Raw genomic sequence first — 9,537 nt, 5'->3', positions numbered from 1 at the left:
ATATCCTGCTAGCCCAAGAAAACTGCGGATCTCTGATGCATTCTGAGGCACAACCCAATCTCTGACTGCTGCAACTTTCGTCGGGTCTACCTCAATGCCACTGCTAGAAACAATGTGGCTCAAGAACGCCACCTTCTCTAACCAAAATTCGCACTTACTGAACTTTGCGAATAGTTTATGTTTCTGCAATGTCTGCAACACTGTGGTCAGATGCCTGCTGTGCTCCTCCCGGCTCTTGGAGTAGACGAGAATGTCATCTATGAACACTATCACAAACTGGTCGAGGTACGGCTGAAATACGCGATTCATTAGATCCATGAAGATCGCTGGCGCATTCGTCAGACCGAACGGCATCACTAGGAACTCGTAGTGGCCATAATGAGTCCTGAAAGCTGTCTTCGAGACATCAGCATCTCTCACCCTCAACTGGTGATAACCAGAACGCAGATCTATCTTGGAGAAAATCGAAGCTCCATGCAACTGGTCAAATAGATCCTCAATCCTCGGCAGTGGGTATTTATTCTTCACTGTAACCCTGTTCAACTCCCTGTAGTCAATGCAAAGCCTCATCGATCCATCCTTCTTTTTCACAAATAAGACCGGCGCGCCCCATGGAGAAAAGCTCGGGCGAATGAACTCCTTGTCGAGAAGTTCCTGAATCTGCTTCTTAAGCTCTGCCATCTCTGTCGGTGCTTGTCGGTACGGCGCTTTGGATATCGGAGCCGTACCTGGCATAAGCTCAATGGAAAACTCCACCTCTTTCTCGGGTGGCATACCAGAGACGTCTTCGGGAAAAACGTCTAAGAAATCTCTAACTATCGGAACATCTGAGGCTGACTGGCTGGGTTTTTCGGGGACAGATAAAAAGGTTGCTAGAAATGCCCGACACCCTCTATGCATGAGCTTCCTAGCCTGAACATATGGAATAATGCGCGGTAAAGAAAAGTACCTGTCCGGCTCAAATAAGAACTGCTCCATTCCAGGCGGTCGGACAAGAACAGATCTCCGCTGGAAGTCTATCAACACTCTGTTCCTCAATAGCCAGTCCATCCCTAGGATGATGTCAAATTCCGGCATCGGTAGCACAATCAGATCCGCATAAACAAGATTACCGTGCAGCTCAATGTCTATATCTCGGATAACATTGGTGGCTGCCATCTCCTCGCCTGACGGCAATACTACTGAAAATGCTGTATCTAGCCCAATGGTCTGGATCTTGAGGAAGTTAGCAAAGACCTCCGAAATAAACGAGTGAGTGGCCCCTGAATCTATCAAGGCTTTGGTAGCGGAACCAGATATAAAAATTCTCCCTGGAAGATCGGAACTCTAAGTTGAATCCCACTACAAGATCTAAACTTATAGACATGCAAAGGTCAAGGTTCCTCTAGCTTAATTTCCCCGAAATAAATCTGAGTAGAGCATGCAATCCTATAACAGTTCTAAGTTCAAAATCTAAATCCCGATTCCCAAAACACGGAAATTCAAATAATAGCTTAAAGTTTAAAGGTACCTGTCAACAACATAGTCTCCGGGTTGGTTTCCGCGGCATGGAGAGCAAAAACTCTGCCTTGGGTAGGCAGATTCCTCTGAGGACACTGCAGCAACATGTGGTCTGGACTGCCACACTTAAAACACTTTCCTGAGCCAGCCATACATGCTCCAGGATGGCGACGTGAGCACCTGGGACAAACTGGGTGCTCTTGAGTCCTCGGGGCTGGGCGTCCCCACTGCTGCTGCTGCTGCTGCTGCCCTCGGTTCCTGGGCGGTCCATGAAAAGGCCTCTTATTCTGCTGCTGATGCTGATGAGGAGGAGGGTGGTGTGGTGCCTGGACTGGGCGCTTGCCCTGGCGATCCCTCTCGATATCCCGCAGATCCTGCTCTGCGGCTAAGGCCTTGGAGACGGCAATATCATAAGTAGCAGGGTCAGATACCCTAACATCCCGGCGCAAGATCGGCCGTAAACCCATCAGGAAGTGCATCAGCTTGGCTCTGGCATCATTCGCGATCAGGGGCACAAAGTGACAGCCCCTCTCGAACTTACGGATAAACTCCGTAACCGACATATCCCCCTGCCTCAGGCTCATGAACTCGGTGGTCAGCCTGGTGCGAACCTCCTCAGCAAAATACTTGGAGTAGAAAACCTCCGTAAAGCGGGTCCAAGAATGTGTAGCCAAGGTCAGGGCTACCGAAGCTCCTTCCCACCATAAGCGGGCGTCTCCAGTGAACAGGTAGGTGGCACATCGGACTCGGTCTGCATCTCCCAGCTCCATGAACTCGAAGATAACCTCGAGGGATTTGATCCATCCCTCAGCAACCATGGGGTCAGATTTCCCAGAGAATTCCTTCGGGCGCATCTTCATGAATCGCTCATAAACAGCCTCGGGCCCTGTCGGCCTGGCTGCGGCTGCGGCTACGGCTGCGGCATTGCCCCCCGCAAACTGTGCGAAGAACTGTGCCATCCCAGCTAACATCTGGGCACTCATGTCCGGTGGTGGTGGTGGAGGAGGTGGTAGGTCTCCCTCCGGTCTATGCTCCTCTCTGTCCTCTCGGCGAGGCTCCTCCTCTCTGTTGCGCTCTAAAATGCGTCTAGGGGGCATACTGTTCCAACATAACCCATACGTAACTAACATGCATAATTCCATAATTTATCTTAAATGAACACTGAAGTACTGAAAATCTGGAAGCATGCTGACAAAATAATTCATGCTTTAACTGAAATGCTGAACAAAATGCTGAACTGAAAAACTTACAGACCGAAGACGTGGCTTCGTGAGCTTCTCGCGGTCAGTAGTAGTGAAACCCTATACAGAACCTGGCTCTGATACCAACTGTAAAGGGGCCTAAAACTCCTTTCTTGAAATTTGCGGAAAATTAAAAATTTTCTTTTTAAAAGAACTTAAATGGCCTCATTCATAAAATCACTGGGGAATCAAGTTCAATGTTTAAAATAATAGCAGCGGAAGAAAATAAAGTTTTGCCAACAATAACAATTTAAAAATTATCCAACGACTGATAAAAATTGTTTGCGGAACAAAATAACAACTGCTGCACTGAGGTCCTCGGGTGCCACTACTGCCGACCCAAGCTGGCTCACTGGTCCCCGCCCTCGGCCCTGGCCTCATCAGTACCTACAACAATCAAGTCTAGTGAGCCTAAAGACTCAGCATGCATAAATCGCATCTAACGAGTAAAAATCTGAATTTAAAATATGCATGAGTTAACATATCCTGTCCTGAGGCATACTGAAAAATAATCTGTACTGAGCAATTATAATACGTGCATAACTGAACTGATAATCACAGTAAAAATATCTGCTCCTTGGAGCCTGTACTGAAATAACTGATAAAATTTTCTGTTGAGATTATGTTTTACGCCTGTGGCCACTGCACTAAGCTGAACTGATCGGTAACTGGCTACCAGGGAGGCTGAAACTGAACTGAGCTGGCCGGTCACTGGCAACCGGGTGGTACCATACTGAACTGATCGGTCACTGGCGACCGTATAAAATAACACTCCCACATAGTGAATGAACCACAAGCCATATCGCATAAATCTCAAAAATAATCATTTTCTATTTAATGCACGTAAAATAATTAACTGGCGTAATGAAAATTCCTGTAATTTTACCAACTGGATTGGATTGGATCGTACTCAGGCTCGCTGCAACCTAACTGTGCCATGAAAGATATGCAATAGCTTAAACTTGACCAACTATGCAATTTACATTCAAAAGATGCGACTATGACGCCTAATGACTTCGCATTTAATCATGACTCCGAGCCAACCTGAACCGTCACCAAACCGATGTATAGTCATGATTAAAATACGCTGAAAAATCATAAAATAATGTTCCTAAAATGATAGGGTCGAAATCTAGGTGGAATGGAGGCCAAAACACGAAACGCTCTTTCGAGAGTCAATTTGGCACATCGCACCGTAAATTCTCGTGCGACCTCAAAAATGATCCGAATCACAAACGGTCGAAAACATGACCTTCCCAACTCAATGAGGCACTGTCCAGTCCAAGTCCATGGGCTAAAATCCAACCAAGAACTCAAACGAGCCTTCTAAACGACACAGCAACTTGCTGTAATTTCCAGCAGCTGCGCAACTACAAGACTTGCGTTGGTTTCGAGACTATCGGCCATTAGGGGCGTGAACCACCAACCAGAGACTCCTACCAACATCCCAAGGAATGATTTGAACCATGGCTAAGGGCCCTAGGCCAGCCACAATCCGCATCACACCAAAACTCAACCGAAGGGTCCAACCGAGAGCAACGTGCATGCGTGTGTAGTGTTTATGCTATGATCGATGTCTCGTGTCATTCCAATGGCCATTTGATTGACCATGGCACGATCTAGACATCTAGGAGCATGATATGAACCATGGCTAAGGGCCATAGGCCAACCAAGATCCACACCAAGCAAACACAAACCGAAACCATATGCTGAACAAAGGAAGAAGCCGAATGGGGAAAGGGGCTGTTTTGATGTTTTTATTAAAAACCGAGGGGCCATGGACCAAGCCACCAAAAGGGCAACTTAGTCACGTCTTAGACATGCTAGGGGAGTGATCCAACCATGGCTAAGAGCCCTTAGGGCAGCCAAGATCAGATCCAACCCCTTGACACAAAACTTAAATTTCGAAACACAAATCTGCGCCTATGGGAACTTGCTGTCATTCTGAATTTCCAGCGAGCATGGGGCTGGTTTGAATGGGCAAAAATGGTCCTAATGCATCCTATTACGTGTCTAGGAGTCGCCTTGGGAGCCTGGAGTCGAACCAATCACCTGAAACTCACAAACCAAGAAAAACGTGAAGCTTGCCAAGGAAAAACGAAAATTCTGCATGTGTTGTTCCAAAATGTTTTGACATGTATCTCGGTTTTTTGCTTGAATAAACATGATCATGTACTGAAAAATAAATGATAATATGACTTGATTGAGGTTTGAAAGAAATCTAGACATGCCTGGTTTCGTTTCGAAAGAAAACGAACGAAACGACGACGACGCGGCACGGAGGAGATGGAGCGCTTCTTGTCTACCTTTCTTGCTCTCGATTTTTCTCCCTTTCTCCCTAGATATTATTCACGTTTTTTCTACTGAAAAGGGGTCTGATTTCACTTTGAATTTTCGAAAAGGAGAGGGGGGGAAAAATGGTTAGGAGGGTGAGGGAAGTGGGTGCAAGATATAAGGAAAGAATCAAGACCAAGTCTTCTCATTTTTGAATTTTGAATTATGGTTTGATATCAAATGAGTTGGTGGATGCTTCTAGGAGGTAGTGGCCGATTTTTGCTTATTTTCTAGTCTAGGATATGTCCATTTATTTAATTAAATTGTGCTCCCAAAAATCCTAGAATTATCCTACTAATTACATGCAAAGAATTGGTCAAAGTTGATGAGTTGGAAAATGAATCTTCTAGCACTAAGGGTGGCCGAAAAATGCATGATAAAATAAAGGGAAATGTTGATTATCTATTCAACTAATAATCCTTGAAAGCCTTACTAATCCTTTAAATAATTTAGTGAGCTAACCCCTTAATTTAATAACTTAAATGAGTTTATTTCTTAATCACCTCAAATAATTAAATTAAATCCTCAAACCTCCCTTTCTAACTTAAATGAACTTGGTTGCTAGCTAAATTAACTTCTGGAAATATTTCTCGAATCTTAAATTCTATCTCAAAACTCCAACTCCGGTCCGGCCTCACTGAAAATACTGAAATGCTAAAAATCAAACTACTGAACTGAAATAATAAAATAATTAACTTCAAACAAATGCATTTAAAATAATCATGCAATGAAGTCAATTAAATTTAAAAATCTAGAATTATGCATGGCTTATACGTCTACTGATATACGGGTTCTACATTAGCTACCATCTAGGGAAAGCTAATGTTGTGGCAGATGCCTTGAGCCGTAAAGTTGCAGTCGTAGCACAGATGTCAGTGGAGAGAACCCTTCAGTCTGAGATTCAGAAATTTGGTCTAGAGATTACTCGTAAGGGCAGATCTCCAAGGATGTCTAATTTGACAGTCCAGTCTTCATTGCTAGACCGAATCCGTGCAGGTCAGTCCTCAGATGAACAGTTACATAAATAGAAACTGAAGGACGAGACCAAGGGCAGTGTACTCTACTCAGTGTCTGATGGTATTGTGAGATACAGAGGTAGAATGTTGGTGTCTGGTGTTGATTCGATCAGAGATGATATTTTGGTAGAGGCACAAGCATCTCCGTATTCTATTCATCCAGGAGGTACCAAAATGTACAAAGATTTGCAGATTCTGTACTAGTGGCCAGGTGTGAAGAGAGACATCCGTCGTTTTGTGTCTGAATGTCTCACTTGTCAGCAGGTTAAGGCAGAGCATCAGAGGCCAGCAGGGATGCTTAAGCCACTCCCTATCCCCGAGTGGAAGTGGGAGAATATCACAATGGACTTCGTTGTCGGATTGCTGAGGTCAGTTAGGGGATCCAGTGCTATTTGGGTTATAGTGGATCGACTCACTAAGTCAGCACATTTATTGCCAGTGAAGACGAATTTCTCCATGACGTAGTATGCAGAACTCTATATCCGGGAGATAGTCCGATTGCACGGAATCCCAGTTTCTATTGTGTTCGACAGGGATCCGAGGTTTACATCGTCCTTATGGAAGAGCCTACATGCAGCCATGGGGACGAAGTTGCTCTTCAGTACAGAGTTTCATCCGTAGACAGATGGACAATCTGAGCGAGTGATTCAGATTTTGGAAGATCTATTGCGAGCCTGTATGATCGATTTCCAGAGGACTTGGGAATCGAAGCTACCTCTAGTAGAGTTTACCTACAACAATAGTTTTCAAGCATCAATAGGTATGGCTCCCTATGAGGCATTGTATGGAAGGAAGTGCATATCACCAATTCATTGGGATGAGGTTGGTGAGAGGGCAGAACTTGGTCCAGAGGTAGTTCAGCAGACTGAAGATGTGGTGGCTAAGATTCGAGACAGAATGAAGACCACCCAGAGTCGTTAAAAGAGCTATGCTGATAAAACGAGAAGGGATCTAGAGTTTGCCGTAAGAGACCATGTTTTCATAAAGATAGCACCCATGAAGGGTGTTATGAGATTTGGGAAGAGAGGCAAGCTTAGTCCGAGATTCATTGGACAGTTCGAGATTCTTGACAGAGTTGTGACACTAGCTTATCGTGTTGCCCTCCAGCCGAATCTTTCCAGTGTATACAATGTGTTCCACATCTTAATGCTGAGGAAGTACCTAGCAAATCCTTCGCATGTTTTGAGCTATGAGCCGTTGCAGCTTTCTCCAGATTTGTCGTATGAGGAAAGACCTATCCAAATTATAGAGAGACAGGAGCGTAGACTTCGGAACAGGGTGACCAAGTTGGTCAAGGTTCAGTGGTTGAACCAATATGTGGGGACCCAAACCTAATTCGTCTTCTAGGATTAAATGGATCAATTAATTAATTTGGGTCTAAATTTTTTTATTTTTTAAAAGACATAAGTGCGCAACATATAATAATCAATCTGATATAAACATCAAAAGTAAAGTACAAGTCTTGTACAAAATACATTAATTAAAACTAGGGTTCAACAACTATACATCAAGTGTTGAACGCAAATTCTACTTCTAAGTCCGGATCTCTATGCTAATCTTGATCTCTCATCCTCTTCTTGACCATGATCCTGTCCCACCCATTGTCATGCACATATACAAAGACAACAACAGCCAGATAGCTCCGGTGAGAATATAATTCCCAGTATAAACAACGTAAACATGCATTTCATATAAACATATACCAAAGCATATATCTGTTATCAATAACATGTATCAAAATCTGAAAAAATGAATCGTTATCAAACTGTAAATCACACTCTGTGACTCTTAATCTCTGACTCAACTCTCATCTAGTCTAGGATCCCGGTTTCTGGATGCTGGGGCATTATATCGAATTTCTACAATAGAAGTAGATCTAATCCTAAGCACATCAATATAAACCAAACCCGAGTGTCTTGGCGGCTCAGCCAAAGAATTGGCACCTCTGCCAATGACTAGGCACATCTGCCCATGACTCTTTCTTGATATCTATCTTCTATTCCCTGCTTTTCTATAAATCAATAGAATAAGCATATTCATTCAAAGAATACAAAGATATTAAAGCAATAACAAATAAGTATGTGATTTTTGGAAAACTCAAATAGAATCTAACTCGAGTCGTATCTTCCCGGTTAAACATTTATTTATACCTTTCTTTTGTCGATCTGACGAAGTCGAAATCCTGAATTCGAAGCTTTCAACACTCAATCTAGAAATTACATTATTGAGGAGTAAAATATAAATATACAACCCAATTAATACTGGATATAATCAGAACTCAATCTAATTCTGTTTCGACGGCATAACAGCACAATCTCGATATACCCAACAATACAATATTCACAGATACCAATCTTAACTCATAATCAATCAACAAACATAATCTGATATCAAATCTGTATAATCTCAATCAAATTCAATCTGAAAATGATAACAATTTCATAGAGTGTCTGTTCTTTGATCCGGTTCGAATTATACGATGACAACAAACTCAAGAAAAGATTATATAAATCAAATCAAAATTCCTTCAATACCATAGTTTCAAACCTTAAAAGAAAGTAGCAAAACTTACGTCCTTTTGAAGCTCTTGTCGATAGAAACACAGTACTGAAATTGGATTGAAATTATGACGGTCGGATTTTGCGCAAATCAAATTCTGAATTATAAAAGCTTGGAAATTCTCCCTGGAGCATTCGTTTCTTTCTTGCTGGAGTTTGAAGGAAATGAAACTTTTTTTACATCTTATATTGCATGTCCAGCCATGTGGCTCATCTCTTGTGCTGCACGTCTCGCGCATATGCGCGACCTTCCTCCGCGCATATGCGCGAGACCTACTGGTCTCGGGAATCAATAGTTCCTCTGCTCGCGCATATGCGCGAGACCTACTGTCTCGGCACTTGTATCTTACACATGCTCGCGCATATGCGCGCCCAGTCTCGCGCATATGCGCGAGGTTCTCTGCCTATCTCGCACATATCTAATGTCTTCTTTTGCCTTTCCTGTCTGTTCCTTTCCATCTATAATCACATCAATTATTAATTAATAATTTCAGATTACAATAATAAAATATCGGGCATTACAATTCTCCCCCTCTAAAATCTGATTTCGTCCTCGAAATCGCAAGCAATCACATCAGATAGCAAATCAGATACAATAAAAAATGCATAACAGAAGCTAAACATAAAACCCACATCAGTGAAATAACTCTGGGAATTTCTGTCTCATGTCTGATTCAGTCTCCCAGGTAGCTTCTTCAATGCCATGACAACTACACTTAGCTTTCACAAGAAGAATAGTCTTCGTTCTGAACTGCTTTTCTTTTCGATCGAGAATCTGGATCGGCTTTTCAAAATAACTCAATGTCTCATCAAGTTCGGCCTCATCTGGCTGAAGAATGTGAGATGCATCAGGAAGATACTTTCGTAAAAGAGATACATGAAAGACAT

Source organism: Primulina tabacum, chromosome 12, assembly GCF_025594145.1.
Source record: "Primulina tabacum isolate GXHZ01 chromosome 12, ASM2559414v2, whole genome shotgun sequence".
Classification (NCBI taxonomy): domain Eukaryota; kingdom Viridiplantae; phylum Streptophyta; class Magnoliopsida; order Lamiales; family Gesneriaceae; genus Primulina; species Primulina tabacum.
This window is presented reverse-complemented; position numbering follows the sequence as displayed.